Source organism: Lissotriton vulgaris, chromosome 6 (assembly GCF_964263255.1).
Source record: "Lissotriton vulgaris chromosome 6, aLisVul1.2, whole genome shotgun sequence".
Classification (NCBI taxonomy): domain Eukaryota; kingdom Metazoa; phylum Chordata; class Amphibia; order Caudata; family Salamandridae; genus Lissotriton; species Lissotriton vulgaris.
The window spans coordinates 1,307,136,749-1,307,153,906 of NC_141694.1; positions in this window are offsets into that span (position 1 = coordinate 1,307,136,749).

Below are 17,158 nucleotides of genomic sequence, written 5' to 3' on the forward strand. Positions count from 1 at the left end.
TTATGGTAATTGTTTACTTTTATTTTGTATATGGATTTTGGCTTTATAGGGGTAATATTTGGTGAGTAAATACATTTTTAATTGTTTTCTTTTGTTTTTTAATTAATAATATTTGTTTATTTGATCATTAATTATGTTCACTATGGAGGTACACTTTTTTAAAAATGTAGATGTGTATAGTGAAAGGCTTGGTGTTATAGGGTAGGAAATAAAAAAAATATACATTTTATGTAACAATTAATGTTTGAGATTATAATTAATTTCTATTAAATATAGTTATTTGTATAATATAAGGTTTGTAGGTAATTTTTTAGATTTTTTAACATTATAATATGTTTCTATCATTTGTCATTTTTATTATTTTATATAGCTCCCTGGGCCAATCTGAACTCTCTAGTCTTTTAACTCTTGCTGGAGTTCCTCTCACCCAACCGTCCAGATATACAAATATTTCTACCCTTAATTTCTCATAAACAACTGAATGGATTTACACCAAATGATAAAAAAGCATAATCTACGGAGCACGTTCTAGCTCCCTACCTAATTGAGTGTAATTCCATTCAGCAGTTTTTGCAGTATTGCTACTAAAGACGTCTATGGAAAATACATGGGAAAATTTGCTTTTGTGACCCACCTTTATTCTCAGCCCTAGCTTAAAAGATCTCCCTGAAACTTCAAGGAAGGAGCTAAAGTGAATTTACTAGTTTTTGGAAAGTTTCATGAAGATTCCTCAAGCGGTGCCAAATTTATTAGCAAATCAACAAAAATGCCATGTCTATGGAAAAACACTCCTAACTATAACTACCCAGCGGCAACTGCCACAGGGTAGTACACACACACACAGATATATATATATAGGAAGACACTTGTCTTGTTATGCAATGCCAGATTAAATAACTTACACTGTTTGCACCTTCAATTCTTGTGTTGGTCCGTGATTTTAAGGAGTACAGAAGAGGTCCGCACCTGCATTTGTCCACCTAGTACCTGGCGGTTAGGAGTTTTACTGTATATATATATATATATATAGTGAATATATATGTATATATATATATATATATATATATTCACTGAAAAAACCATAGGTTATAGACCAAATATAGTTAGGGATTAGCATTTAAAAAACCTTATTTTATTTGCACAAAACCATTGAAATTCCATATATAGTTAGTTGCACTAACTATATATCGCGGACCCGCAATCCACTGCTAATGATGTCACATATTACATCATTCATGACATGGTCAGTGACATCACTGATGACATCACTGATGACATCTCAAATGACATCACTGATGACATCACTGATGACATCTCAAATGACATCACTGATGACATCACTGACATCTCATTTGACATTACTGATTACATCACTGATGATATCATTTATGTGATAATACATCTTCAGACTCTAATATAACCTTTGATACACTCAGTGTAAACAGGCACTCACAGACTGTCACACATCCATGGAGTTACTCACACACCTATTCAGTCATGCAAAGAATCAATCACATCTCCATTTCCTTAACTATACAGTTATACACACCTTACTTATTCAAACATATAGTAACACATATTTACTCTCTTATACAATCCTTGATACAAGTTCACAATGATTCATACAGCCACTCTCACATTCACTGACTCTTATGTTCAGTTATTTATATATGTCAACTCTCACATGGAGTGTGTTTTACATATGTACTTACTTTGACATGTAGAACTGAGATATCCATTCACTCACCAATATACTCATGCACACAGTCAACTGTCCATACAGCTGTTTCTACATGCACTTTTGAACCCATACACCTAGGGAATCAACCGCTCACACATCTATGCACAGAGTTATACACCTCCCAGCCACCCACACACACACTCAGTCTCCCATACAAATACTTGGGCAACCATTCAATAACCCATATAGTTACTGATATAGCTACTGATTTAAACATGCAGCAGTTTACAGAAGAACATAAATATTGATTGCCAAATTAAGACACTTTAATCACTAACCCATGCACTCAGTGAGACACATTTAATCATTCTCTCATACAGTCAGTCATGCACCTACTAAATCCTTCATCCAGACACTTATACATCCACTCATTCTTCAATATGTAAGACATATTTTAACTTTACAGAAACATACAGTCACTGGGTGTTGTCATCAGTGATGTCATCAGTGATGTCATTTGAGATGTCATCAGTGATGTCATCAGTGATGTCACTGACCATGTCATGAATGATGTAATATGTGACATCATTAGCAGTGGATTGCGGGTCCGCGATATATAGTTAGTGCAACTAACTATATATGGAATTTCAATGGTTTTGTGCAAATAAAATAAGGTTTTTTAAATGCTAATCCCTAACTATATATGGTCTATAACCTATGGTTTTTTCAGTGAATTTTCAAGGTTTTGTAAATGCAAATTCCTAACTATATATGGTCTATAACCTATGGTTTTTTCTGTGAATTTCATTGGTTTTTTAAAAGCTAATATCTATAGCTGTAAAATATATTCTTTATTAAGTGACGTATCACGTAGCCCGTGAGACGCCTCATGATGCATCGCATAACCGTGACGTATCGTCTCTGCAGCGCAAACCAAACCCAAAACGTAAGCGCGCCAGAACACGCTTAAAGATATATATATTTTTTTAACCTTAATTAGACAAAATCCACACGTGCACATATCACAAACGTTCAAAAAACACAATATGTCGGACTCCCGTTACGCTGCCGGTTAGCTGCCCGGTTAACGTACCAGGAAGCACCTTTACCGCGAAAAATCGCAAATTTTTTTTTTTCACCCCCCAGGGAACTTTAATAGCCCCCTCATCAATCCTAGGGGTTCAGGAGGGGTCTGCCTTACCCCTTTCATTCATTTACACCTTTTTTTTTTCCTCCTCTTGTCTCTCGATCCCACAGAGAGACAAGATGGCGGCCGCTCCAGACTGTTTACAATGATAACAGCCAATCAGCTTCTCCTCAGACTCCCGTTACACTGCCGATTAGCTTCCCGGTAGCTGCCCGGTTAGCTGCCCAGTTCGCGTACCAAGACGCCTCTCTACGGCGAAAAAATCGGATTTTTTTTTTTTTTTTTTTTTGGCCCCACGTGGCTTTATAATATCCCCCTCATCAATCCTAGGGGGTCAGAAGGGGTCTACCTTGCCCTCTTTCCTTCATTTCCCCCTTTGTTTTGGCCTCCTCTTGTCTCTCGATCCTACCGAGAGACAAGATGGCGGCCGCTCCGGACTATTTACAATATTGACAGCCAATCAGCTACTCCTCAGACTCCCGTTACACTGCCGGTTAGCTTCCCGGTTAGCTGCCCGGTTAGCTGCCCGGTTCGCGTACCAAGACGCGTCTCTACGGCGAAAAAATCGGATTTTTTTTTTTTTTTTTGGGTTACACTGCCGGTTAGCTTCCCGGTTAGCTGCCCGGTTAGCTGCCCGGTTCGCGAACCAAGACGCGTCTCTACGGCGAAAAAATCGGAATTTTTTTTTTTTTTTTTTTGGGTTACACTGACGGTTAGCTTCCCGGTTAGCTGCCCGGTTAGCTGCCCGGTTCGCGAACCAAGACGCGTCTCTACGGCGAAAAAATCGGATTTTTTTTTTTTTTTTTTGGGCCCGGCGTGGCTCTATAATATCCCCCTCATCAATCCTAGGGGGTCAGAAGGGGTCTACCTTGCCCCCTTTCCTTCATTTCCCCCTTTGTTTTGGCCTCCTCTTGTCTCTCGATCCTACCGAGAGACAAGATGGCGGCCGCTCCGGACTGTTTAGAATGTTGACAGACACCGGAGAGCCAATCAGCTTCGCTTCGCAAAGTTCCGATACGCGAAAAGTTCGCGAACCGGAGCGCTGCCCGGAGCGCTGTTACAGATATATATCTTGTTTTAAACGTTAATTTCTCAAAATCCACTGAAGCACATATATTGAGACCTAGCAAAGGCACATCGGGCTAACAGTCCCTACAATTTTGCCAAGTTTCGTGCAAATCCATTCAGCCGTTCGAGCTAAAAGTGAGTCCAACCGCCCTATGGAAAACTCAATGCAAAAAACGCGTTTTGGGACCCCCCTTTTTTCTCAGCCCCCCCTTGACGAAACCCCACCAAATTTTCAGGGGCTGCTCAGAAACAAAATGTGCCATTTTCCTGAAAATTTCAGCCGATTCCGTCCACAAACGCCAAAGTTATTAGGCATAGAATTTTCAAAAGTTCCATAGAGAAAAAATCCTAACTATATATACCTACTGGCTATCGCCAGTAGGTAATATATATATATATATGCAACAGCCGGGTCAGCAGAAACCACTCCCCCTGGCGTGGTTACACTGAAACAGAAAGGATTCACTCTGGAACGTCTAAGAAAGAAGGAACTGAGCCGATGGTGGGAAGCCACATCCCTACAAAACTACATAGAAGTAGATCGTGTCCCCCGAGGCTTACGTATCTTTATTGTTCCTACCCTAAACAAACCTAAACCGGAAGTATTAAAAGCATGGCGAGAGAACACTAATGCCTGCTCGAAAACGATGATGCAGATCTTGGTGAAAAACGCCTGGGAGGAGCATGAGGACTTAGTGAAAGAAATACAAGTACTCTTAGACGAGCTAGCCACTGAGAAGGAACAAACAGAGGTATCAAAGATTCTGAAAAATGTGGATGAAAAAATAAACAGATTTGAAAAGGATCTTATTGCAAGGAAGCAACGCAAATTTGAGCGTGATGAGAGAGACTATAAGCTTGGAAGAATTTTAACATTTGCAAAGAAATTTGATAAAGCACGCTCCACCCTATTGAGGGACAAGGCATTGGGAATGGCAGATAAAGATCGGTGGCAATCCGGGACCAGCCTGAGTTCCGAAGCAAGTTTAACTGATGTTAATACAGTGGAAAACCTAGGGGTAACGGTTTTTTCCGACGAACTGCTCCTGGTAACAGAGGCCAACGAACAATCTATACGGGGAAGAACCCGTTATCAAGGCCGAGGAGGCAAAGTAAAAGCAAAAAGCGGCGGCAGCGACGCAACAACCTCAGGAACTACTGGTGTGGGAAACAAAGGCCAGACACAGAAGGGCAAATAATGGATGAACAGACTCCAGAACTTACGGTAATGAACCTGTCTAATAGACCCTTAACTGAAGATGAAGAAAAAGTTCTTAAACTTGGTTTAACATTTTGTCCTGATCTAAATTTTGATTATACCCAAACACGTATTGATATGTATATGTTTGTGAGAAAGCTCAAATTGCATAAGATACATACTCACAAAAAGATTAACGCAGAATTGCCCAACGTTGCCACTGATTCCTCTGCCAATGTCATTAACTTGCATGATGCTTTAGTCTCCTTGCATGAAGAAGGTAGGGTTGATCTAACTCAGTCTCAGGTCCCGACCACACAAGAGGTTGTAGATAGTTTCCCCGTACCTATTGATACATCTAGTGATATTGAACCTAATTCCTGCACTGTAACCACGCCCTTCAGACCCAAATCCAGATACAGACCCCAGCTACCGAGAGACAATATAGATGTATTCCATGATCTTGTAAACAATGACATGTTGAAACTATTGAATAGACCTCAGGAAAGACAGAACCTAACAGCGGGGATGAGGTTGGCACTTAATCAGCTTAAAGATGACGATTCGATCGTCATAAAACCCTCTGACAAGGGAGGAAACGTAGTTTTGTGGGACAAAAAACTGTATATCAGTGAAGCGATGAGACAATTGTCTGACACCACATGCTACACAAGGGTAGATCACTCCTATCTAGGCAAACTACTAAATAGGGTTCACCAAAACATCCGTGAGTGGGAGAGAATGAAGTTACTCAGCTGGGATGAGACCAAATTTCTCATTAATGAGAATCCCACCACCCCCACATTCTACCTACTCCCTAAAGTGCATAAGAATCAGACCCAACCCCCAGGAAGGCCGATTGTATCTTCTATAAACAGCCTCTTAGAAAACGTCTCGCATTATGTCGATCATTTCTTAAAAAACTATGTCAAAGACCTAACTTCACATCTAGAAGATACTAAAGACTTTTTGCAGAAAGTTGAAAACATAAATTGGGAGGCACATTTTTGGTTGGTATGCCTAGATGTTGAAAGTCTGTACACCTCTATTCGACACAGAGACGGTCTGAAGGCTTGTGAATATTTCTTGAAGACAAGGAGCAGACATTTGGAAGCTCATTCCAAAATGCTGCTTCAAATGATTGAACTGTGTCTAGATGAAAATGTCTTCCTGTTCAATGGGTCTCTATACAAACAAACCCAGGGGACTTCTATGGGCACCTGCTTTGCCCCCAGCTACGCCAACCTCTTGGTGGGCTGGTGGGAGGAGCAGGTGCTCAGGAACGACGAACTGGAACATTGGACCAAATGCGTGAATGTCTGGCTCCGCTACATAGATGATGTCTTTTTTGTGTGGGAGGGGAGCGAGAAAGACTTAATTGATTTCGTAGGAGCACTTAACATGAACAACCTGAATCTAAGATTCACTATGCAGCACAGTCAACAGACGATCGATTTTCTTGATATCAGACTAGTGATTAAGAACAATACGATCGAAACAGAGATCTTTAGAAAAACAACAGCAGGCAACTCTGTGCTCCATTCGAATAGCTGCCACCCTCCGAGCTTTAGGTGGGCAATCCCGTTTGGCGAGTTTTTACGCGCCAGGAGGAATTGCAGCACTGAAAAGAAATATCAGGAACACAAGAAAATAATGCATGATAGGTTCAAAGTGAGAGGTTACCACGCCAACATGTTGAAGAAAGGCGAAGACAGAGTAGCCCTCATCCAGAGAAACGAGGCATTATTTAAAGACTCCAGAGCCAGTCCCCAAAACCCTAAAGCCCCTATAAGACTAATAACCACCTACAATACCCAGTCCTCAGCCTTCAGCCAGATCATAAGGAAAAGATGGGACATCCTCTTACAAGACAAGGTACTAAAAGAAAGGCTAGATCCACATCCCTCTATCACCTATAGAAGAGGAAAGTCTATCAAAGATCTAATAGTACAGAGTCACCTAGAGAAGAAGAAGACCTGGCTGTCAGCAAGAGGCGGGTTCTTCAAGTGTGGGAAGTGCAAGGCCTGCAGCCACAGCTCTAATGTAAGGGAGGTCGAGCTTAAAAGAGTAAAAAGAAAATGGAAAATAACTAAAAACATCCAGTGTACCACTGACCATGTCATTTATGTTGTGACTTGCCCTTGCGGCAAATGGTACATAGGCTCAACCACTTTCCCTGTGAAAAAGAGAATTTTGGAGCACTGGCGTGCAATCACAAACAAGGACTTTGCATACAGTACGGCCAAGCACTTCCACCAATACCATGATGGAGATTGGACCAAGGCGAAATTTTTCGCACTGGATTCTATCCCCAAACATGTCAGAGGAGGGGATCGTCTGACAGCTTTACGCAGAGCAGAGTCCAAATTCATTTTACAAGCAGGGTGTATCTTTCCTTTTGGGATGAATATTGACGAAGAAATGTATGTACATTTATAAAAATACTTTTCGGGAGGCGTCCCAGCCTTCCTCTTAAGGTACTCTGATTTCATGACATATCTCTTCAAATATGTCTTTTAACCAATATTGTTTGTTTTTCAGTTTTGTTTGGTTCTTTGCTGAATATAAGTTTTACTATCTGTAAAATTTTAAACAGGTTGTAATTTTGGAAAGCTATGACTTTGTGAAGATAGCTATGTTTTCTCTTAAATGGAAATGTACAGTGGATTTCAATGTACTAATATGTTCTGTTTTCACTTTTTCCTCTCCCTAGAGTATAAGACCTCGTCTAGATATGAAGCGACAAACCACTGATAGAAAATATTGCTATGAGCACCACCGCTTCACTTGGATATATTAATACAACTATGAGCACGAGATCCGTCTCCTATTTCTTTTTCTAGGGGAGGGTAGAGTTAAATCATCAATTTTTTCACCAGCTGACAATGTTGACTAGACATAGAACATAGCTCCTTTCTTCACTTACGTTAACATGGTTGAAATGAGATGGGTACACATTAGACGTTGATACAGAGGGTACTATACCCGAGTGATCTTAGTCTTTATAGATATGTTTATATCCTTTCTCTAACTATAACTTTCATCCCTTCTTGATTAAATTTCTCCTAGCTTTACAACCTGTTCTTTTTGGTAAACATACCATGGGTACTACACCCTGAATTAGCACTTGGAAACGTGACATTGTTAATTTGAAATGTTATGTTATTATTTACTAAATATATTTTCTTTAAAACCAAACAATGGGGAAAATGCATTAATTTAGATACTCACTGAGTTTCTGTTTTTGCTGAATTAAAACGCATTGTTTTTAAAGAGATCTCCGTGTGATGTTTGTAAACACGGAGATCTTTCTTCCCTTTCCATGATAATGCAACAGTATATATACTAGAGTGAAAAAAACGCTGGTCATGTGACCAAGAGCCCGTGAGCTCGAAACGCGTCGTTTATGCCCGAAATAAACAACCTTTGAAGTACCTGATGGTGTGGCTCGTCATCCTTGACCAAATGAGAGGATTCTGTGGATATATATATATATATATATATATATATATATATATATATATATATATATATATATATATTCACTGACAAAACCATAGGTTTCACACCAGTTATAGTTAGCTGGAAACTTTACTGACATAAAACCATTGAAATTCCCACGTTATAGTTAGTTGGACTCACTATAACTTGCGCGCCTGCAATGCACTGCTGATGACGTCACATATTACATCACTCATGACATGGTCAGTGACATCACTCATGACATCACTGATGACACCATCCAGTGAATGTGTGTCTTTCTGAAAAATAAATATGTTTTATATATGTATATGTAAAGGTCGATGGAAGAATAAATGTTTAAATAAGTGTCTTAATGAATGTTTTTTTTTTTTTAAATTGATTGGTTAACTGGCTTATTAAGTGTATCTTAGTGAATACATATATTAGCGAGTATTGTTTAAATATTTAAATGTTTGTATCAGTGTTTCACTTTGTGTATAAGTGGCTGCATGGGTTGGTGAGTAGCTACATGTGTGTGTATATGGGTTATTAGATTTTTTTTAGTATCAGTATGAGTGTCTGTATGGTTTGGTGGGGGTGTTACTTAGCACATAGATGCATCAATGACTGACTCACTGTTTGTATGCGTTTTGAAGACAGCATATGTGCTGGACTGTATGGGTGGATGAGTGTGTATATGTGTGTGTTAGTGAGTGAATGACTGTCTCACTAGTGTCTTTATCAGTAACTACATATGTTTTAATCTAGTATATGTGAGTATTGATGTATATAAGTGAGTATATGTGAGAGTGAGAGATTGAAAGAGTTCTTGTTTAAATAAGTATGTGTTTCTATAAGTGATTGTTTAAGAGAGTAAGTATGTGTAAGTTTCCTTAGAAGTAAGGTGGTAGTGTGTGTATAGCTGTATATGCAAATAAATGGATGTTCAATAGTTTATTTGCACGTGTGATTATGTGTGTGAGTAACTTTTGGATGACTGTCGGTGTGTAACAGGATGTATAGGTGTTTCACTACATATGATGAGTGAATATATGTATGAGTGACTATGTAGAACTGTTGGTGAATGAGTGGATGTGTATATAGATGGTGGAATTACTGAATTGGTTGTTGTTACTGGTTTGGGTATCTCCATTTTTTTGAAAATGTTTGTTTCTATTTTTGAATATGTGTTTCAAGCGTGACATTACACTGAAATTAGGTCTGTCACTCTGTCACAAGGATGGTGTCATCAGTGATGTCATGAGTGATGTCACTGACCATGTCATGAGTGATGTAATATGTGACGTCATCAGCAGTGCATTGCAGGCGCGCAAGTTATAGTGAGTCCAACTAACTATAACGTGGGAATTTCAATGGTTTTATGTCAGTAAAATTTCCAGCTAACTATAACTGGTGTGAAACCTATGGTTTTTTCAGTGAATTTCAAAGGTTTTTTAAATGCTAATTCCTAACTATAACTGGTGTGAAACCTATGGTTTTTTCAGTGAATTTCAAAGGTTTTTTTAATGCTAATTCCTAACTATATAAGACCTGAAAGCCCACCAGGAATCTCCAGTATGCGCCAGGGGACTGCATTGCAGAGAGGTGTAATGAAGCCACAACCCTTTTTACACCTCTCTGCAACGCAGCCCCCGTGCATGTTTGAAGAGGGGGAACTAATTCCCCTTGCATACTGGGGTCCCCTGGGGGCCAATTAGCCCACCTGGAACCTCCAGTATGCGCCAGGGGACTGCATTGCAGAGAGGTGTAATGAAGCCACAACCCTTTTTACACCTCTCTGCAACGCAGGCCACTGGCGCGTTTGCAGAGGGGGGACTAATTCCCCTTGCATACTGGGGGTCCCTGGGTCATATCTGCCCAAACACCGATATTCCGAACGATTGAAAATGACTTTTCTTGAGAAACATTTGGATTTAGATTATCATGTCCTATACTTTGGAATTTTTGAAAGACTGACTTTGAGGATGCTATAAATTACTCAAGTCTGCCCGAATTGTGTGGGTAAAATTGATACCTAGTCACTTTGAATAAGAATATACTTATGTCTCGTCTAACATTTGGAAGAAATATCTAGTTATATGACAACTGGATACCGACATAACTTGAAGGAAATAAGAACGCCCTGAAGAAGTTCTGTTGTACAGAACGAAACCTTTCGGCTGGCTGTGGTACATAAACTTAAGGAAAATAAAAGCATTTGAATATACACCAAGATTCAGCGCTTCAATAAGGACTCTAAGTGATATGATTTGATTGGACTCATTGTGAAAGTGGTGCTGTGCCAAACTTTGGAATATTCTCCACTACTCTCTACTACTTACTCTCTCCTACTCCACTACTCCCAAATACTCACTGTCTACTACTCATTCTCTACTACTCTACTACTCTCTACTACTCTCTCTCTACTACTCACTCCCTACTACTCGCTACTCACTACTCCCTACTACTCACTATCTACTACTCTCTACTACTCACTCTCTACTACTCTCTCTCTACTACTCACTCTTTACTACTCACTACTACTCTCTACTACTCACTCTCTACTTCTCACTCTCTACTACTCTCTACTACTCACTCTCTACTACTCTCTCTCTACTAGTCTCTACTACTCACTCTACTACTCACTCTCTACTACTCACTACTATTCTCTCTGCTACTCATTCTCTACTACTCTCTACTACTCACTCTCTACTACTCACTCTCTACTACTCACTCTTTACTACTCTCTACTACTCACTTTCTACTGCTCTCTACTACTCACTCTACTACTTACTCTCTACTACTCTCTACTACTCACTCTCTACTACTCACTCTCTACTACTCTCTACTACTCACTCTACTATTCACTCTACTACTCTCTACTACTCACTCTCTGCTACTCTCTCTACTGCTCTCTACTACTCTCTACTACTCACTCTCTACTCTCTATTACTCACTCTCTACTCTCTACCTCTCTACCTCTCTCTTCTTCTCTCTCTACTAATCTCTACCTCTCTACCGCTACCTCTCTACCTCTCTACCTCTACACCTCTACCTCTCTACCTCTCTCTACACGCACACATATACACATATATGCATATATATATGCATATGCATTTATATATATGTATGTGTATGTATAAAAAAAACAACAAAACTTTTTTATTTTTTTTTAAACAGCTACTTTTAAAACTGTCATTCTTTTTCCCCATGGTACGCTCCCCGGTACGCGCACCGGGCGCTCACCCCGCGAAAATTTATGGCCCCCACATCAAACCTAGGGGGTCAAGGGGGGGTCTACTCTGCCCCCTTATGGTCATTTCCCTCTTTGTTTTGGCCACCTCTCGTGTCTCGATCCTACCGAGACACAAGATGGCGGCCGCTCCGGAATGTTTAGAATGTTTACAGACACCCGAGAGCCAATCAGCTTTCCGTACGAAAGTCGCGTGGCGCGCCCGGTAAGCTCCCCGGTGCGCGTACCGGGGCGCTGCTCTAGATATATATATTTTTTTGAACCTTAATTACTCAAAATCCACTGGAGCACATATCTTGAGACATAGCAAAGGCACATCGGGCTACCAGTCCCTACAATTTTGCCAAGTTTGGTGGAAATCCATTCAGCCGTTCGGGCTAAAAGTGAAATCGACCGCCCTATGGAAATTAACATGGGGAAAACGCGTTTTGGGACCCCCCTTTTATCTCGGCCCCCGCTTGACGAATCTCCCCCAAACTTTCAGGGAAGGACCGGAACGCCGCAAGGCCATTTTGAGGAAATTTTGAGGCAGATTCGTCAACCGGCGCCAAAGTTATTCCAAATAGAATTTTGAGATTTAACATTGAAAAAAATCCTAACTATAACTACCTACTGGCGACCGCCAGTAGGTAATATATATATATATATATATATATATTCACTGAAAAAACCATAGGTTTCACACATGTTATAGTTAGGAATTAGCATTTAAAAAATCTTAAAAATTTACAGAAAAAAACAGAGGTTTCACACATGTTATTGTTAGCTGGACATTTCACTCATACTCAGGCCCACTGGGGGCCAATAACCAATAAAAAGCATGCTGTGAAACAAACGAAGGTAAGCGAATCCTTGCAACAATTGTGAAGTAGCCTTTGAAAAAGTGGCGTCCCAGTCACGAAACGCTTCATTACACAGCATGGAGTCTATTTGGGAATTCAGAGGCCTGGCACACATGCTGCTTTGGACTTCATAGCACTAACTGTCATAAGGAATGACTCACTCCATGACTACATGTATTACCATAATTTAAAAACACATCAACTAAGCAAATTATTCTACCACATTTTTCTGAAATGAATTCTCACTCACACTGTGATCTTAGACACATGTCAGTAGGCCTTGCAATTCAGCAAAATGATACTACAGTGAAAGAGTCTTGCTGGGAGTGCTGTTTCAGATTTTAGGACAGGGCAGTGGGGTTGTATGGCATTACAACACATACTTTTACAACGCACACCTTTACAACGCATTTTTTACAACGCAACATCCATTACAATTCATTTCATTACAACGCATACCATTAAAACTAATTTTTAAAAACTACCTTTGCAAAGCATTCCATTACAATGCATACTACCTTTACAACGCATACCATTACAACGCATAACATTACATTGCATGTATGGTAAGTATTGGATAGTGTAGGAGTAAAAATTGCTATTCTAACTCCAGGGGGTGCAACAGTAGGGTAAGTGTTGGATAGTGTAGGGGTAAAAATTAATATTCTAACTCCAGGGGGTGCAACAGTAGGGTAAGTGTTGGATGGTAATGGAATGCGTTGTAATGGTATGCGTTGCAAAGACTGCGTTGTAATGACATGCATTGTAATGGTATGCGTTGTAGTGTCATGCGTTGTAATGGTTCAGTTGTAATGGCATGCTATGTAATAGATGTTGCGTTGTAAAATTTCGTTGTAATGGCAGTGCATTGTAAAAGTTGCGTTGTAAAGGTTGTTTCCCGTGAAGTGGTGTTCAGGCAGTATAGGGACTCAAGATGGGACTGAGAATGAACAAATGAGAATTCACAGAAATGATTTCTACATGCTACAGAGAGATTTGGTATGCAATTTCTACAGCACACCCAGGATCTTCATTACACAGCATGGAGACTATTTGGGAATTCAGAGACCTGACACACATGCTGCTTTGAACTTTATAGCACTAACTGTCATAAGGAATGACTCACTCCAAGACTACATCTTTTGCCATATTTTAAAACACATCAACTAAGCAAATTATTCTGCCACATTTTTCTGAAATGAATTCTCACACTGTGATCTTAGACACATGTCAGTATGCCTTGCAATTCAGCAAAATTATTACTACAGTGAAAAAAAGTCTAGCTAGGAGTGCTGTTTCACATTTTAGGACAGTGCGGTGGTGTACAGGCAATGCAGGGGCTCAAGGTGGGACTAAGAATGTAGAAATGGGAATTCACTGAAATGATTTCTACATGCTACTGAAAAAGTTGGTATGCAATTTCTACAGCACACCCAGGATCTTTATTACACAGCATGGAGACTATTTGGGAATTCAGAGGCCTGACACACATGCTGCTTTGGACTTTATAGCAGTAACTGTCATAAGGAATGACTCACTCCAAGACTACATCTTTTGCCATATTTTAAAACACATCAACTAAGCAAATTATTATATAATTTTTAACAACAGCACTGTACTGCAAAAAAATATCTCCTCAAACACATCAACATACCAAATGCTCCTTTCACAATATTTTTCCCAAATCAGAAAAATTCTAAATCAGACTCTGTACAAATAAACTCCTGCTTCCACATTAGAATAAATTTTTCAATTTAACTTAAACTGCACAACATAGTTCCCCTTACAAATTAACAACTCACCTTTAAAAATGCTTTTGTAGTTTTAAAACAGTGTCAATCACACACCAGATTTTCTTAAGCAGAATCTCTGAATTGTGCACCAGTCTCTGGAATCATAGAATGACATAGCTTCCCTCTCATTTTACACTCATATTCTTGAAGATAACTGTAGCATTCTTAGTTAAATGGTCCTATAGAATTGTTATTTTATACTGCATGCGTCAACGTTCTGTATGTGGGAGTTGGGGAGTTAGTGTTAGACATCTGTGGAAGGAGGTTGTTCAAGCTGTCTTCCATCATTAAATCATCTACTATCAACTTCTCTGTTTATCTGGAATACTTTATAATTTGGCGACGATCGGGATATTTGAAGACAGAAGAAAGAACTTGTTTATTTCTGCAGAGATTTTTTTTTTTAAAAGAAAAGAAATTGGGAGACAGCGTTCACCTTTACAAAAAAAAAAGGTATTTATCATGTGTGTAAATTGATCGCACCATCGGCAGTTTTACTTTAGTGCTTTGATTGCACCAGCGGGAGTTTGTCAATAGGCATTTTTCAAGTTTTTTTTTTAATGCATTTTATGTCTACGACTGATGTGATTCAATCTTATTTCGAAAACTATTCAAGGGCTTTGAAGAGACAGCAATTCGTTTTTTTATTGCGGAAGCTCTTAAATCAAATTTTTTGTGCTGTTTGTGAGCGAGCGCTTAAGCTGCTTACTTTTAAATCTGCCGCCGGATCTCATATGCGGAGAGCTTGAGCAGGAGTCTTGTCTGACGTACATTAATCCGCAGCATTCTCTTGCGCTCATCTCCACGATAGGTCAATTGACAGGAAGAACGTCATTGTTAGAAAGAATGTCATCACGTTAAAAGGTTACGCACAGCGGTCGTCTTGGAAACTTAAGCACCAGTTCCCTTGACAACCAGTCAAGTTTGCCGAGTGTACGCGTTCAAGCACATAAAATCGTTTAAACTGATTTACTCAGCTTTGAACATCGTTTCTTTAAATTAAAGGTATTCAAAACTGTTTCAAGAAGGATATGCATGCATCGTAAATTCAAGAAACTGTTTTTTTTCTCTTTCTTTTTTCGAAATGGATAAAACCTTTTGCAATCTTCATTTTGTTGTGGAAATTGACAATTGTTGTTTTTAATCCGATTTACCAACCCACAACAGACTACAGTGACTATTTTTTTTTCGGTTCTCCTTTCAGCACTTGTTTCTATTCCTGAATTTAATTGTAATCTAATCTAACTTTACTTTACAGGTACTCAGTGTTATTGGGTTATATTTAAATATGTCAAATAATATCACCTCACTTGCGCATTTCTTACCAGTAGCTGGTGATCCCAAGATAGAATGGGATCTATGGTATCCAACATTTCTAGCATATGTAGACGTGGTAGAAGAAGATGGTTGCTCACCTAAGAGGAAATTAGCACTTTTAAAGAACTGTTTAGGAGGTGCAGGGCTTAAAGAATTAGAAAATGTACCTCCCATTGAAAATGTAGGTGCCGGTGATTTGAATATTTTTTAAATTGTTGTAAAACAATTAAGTATTAGATTTGGAAGGAAAATGAATACGATCATGGAAAGATTTAAATTTTATTCCTGTGCACAAAAAGAAGATGAATCCATTGAAAACTATGTAGCTGCATTACGCACTTTGGCTGGATCCTGTGCCTTTGAGACAATAAACTTTGAACAGGTTTTGAGGGATCAGATTATGATGCGGACAAAAAGTAAAAAGATCCAAGAACGTCTGTGGATGGGGACTGAATCTATTCTCAGCGCAGTGTTAAACATTGCTAAAGGGATTGTACAATCCGAGTTATTTGTGAGTGAGATTAGAGGTCAGGAAGTCAAAAGCAAAGTAGTAATTCCTGAAGTTTCATTAGTAAAGACATTCCCTAATTATAAGAAATCTTCATTTCCTGTTGCTAAAAAATAGACTTTTGGGAAAGAAAATAAAATGTTTGGAAAAAAATCCCAGATTATCTGTTACAGATGCGGAGATAACGATCATGAAGGAAGCTACAGGGGTTGTCCAGCATGGAACAAAATATGTCTAAAGTGCAAGAGGCCAGGTCATTTTAACAAAATGTATAAATCGTCACAGAAGGTAAATTTGTTGTCCTATGATGAGGGTGAAAGTTCCGAGCAACCTTCAGAAATCAACAGTTTATTGTGTGTTGGAGATACCAAATGTAAGGGTTTTCCTAGTGATATTATCATTATCAACGGGGAAAAATGGCAATTCTCATTGATTCTTGTGCCTGGTATACTATTATAGGTAAAAAGGTTTTTAACAGATATTGGGGTACAATGCAATTGTCACCACCTGATGTACATCCAGGTGGCTACTCAGGCCAAAAAAATTGACTTGGAGGGGTTTATGTGGACTGATATTACATTTAAAGACAGAACAACAAAGGGAAGGTGTATATTGCAACTAAAGGTGCATCAATTCTTGGATGCCTCATCAACACGATTTAGGCATTAAACTTGACCATAATGCTTCACCACCAGTGTATGTGGTACCACCTGAAAATAATTACATAGTCCAAATGAAGAATACATTTCCATCCATTTTCACTGATGATTTAGGTGTATTTGTCAATTTCAAACACCGCATTATTCTTAAAGAATCTGCAATTCCAGTTCGACATAAGGTCAGGAATGTACCTTTGGTGTATCGTGATAAATTGAAAACAATTTTGTCT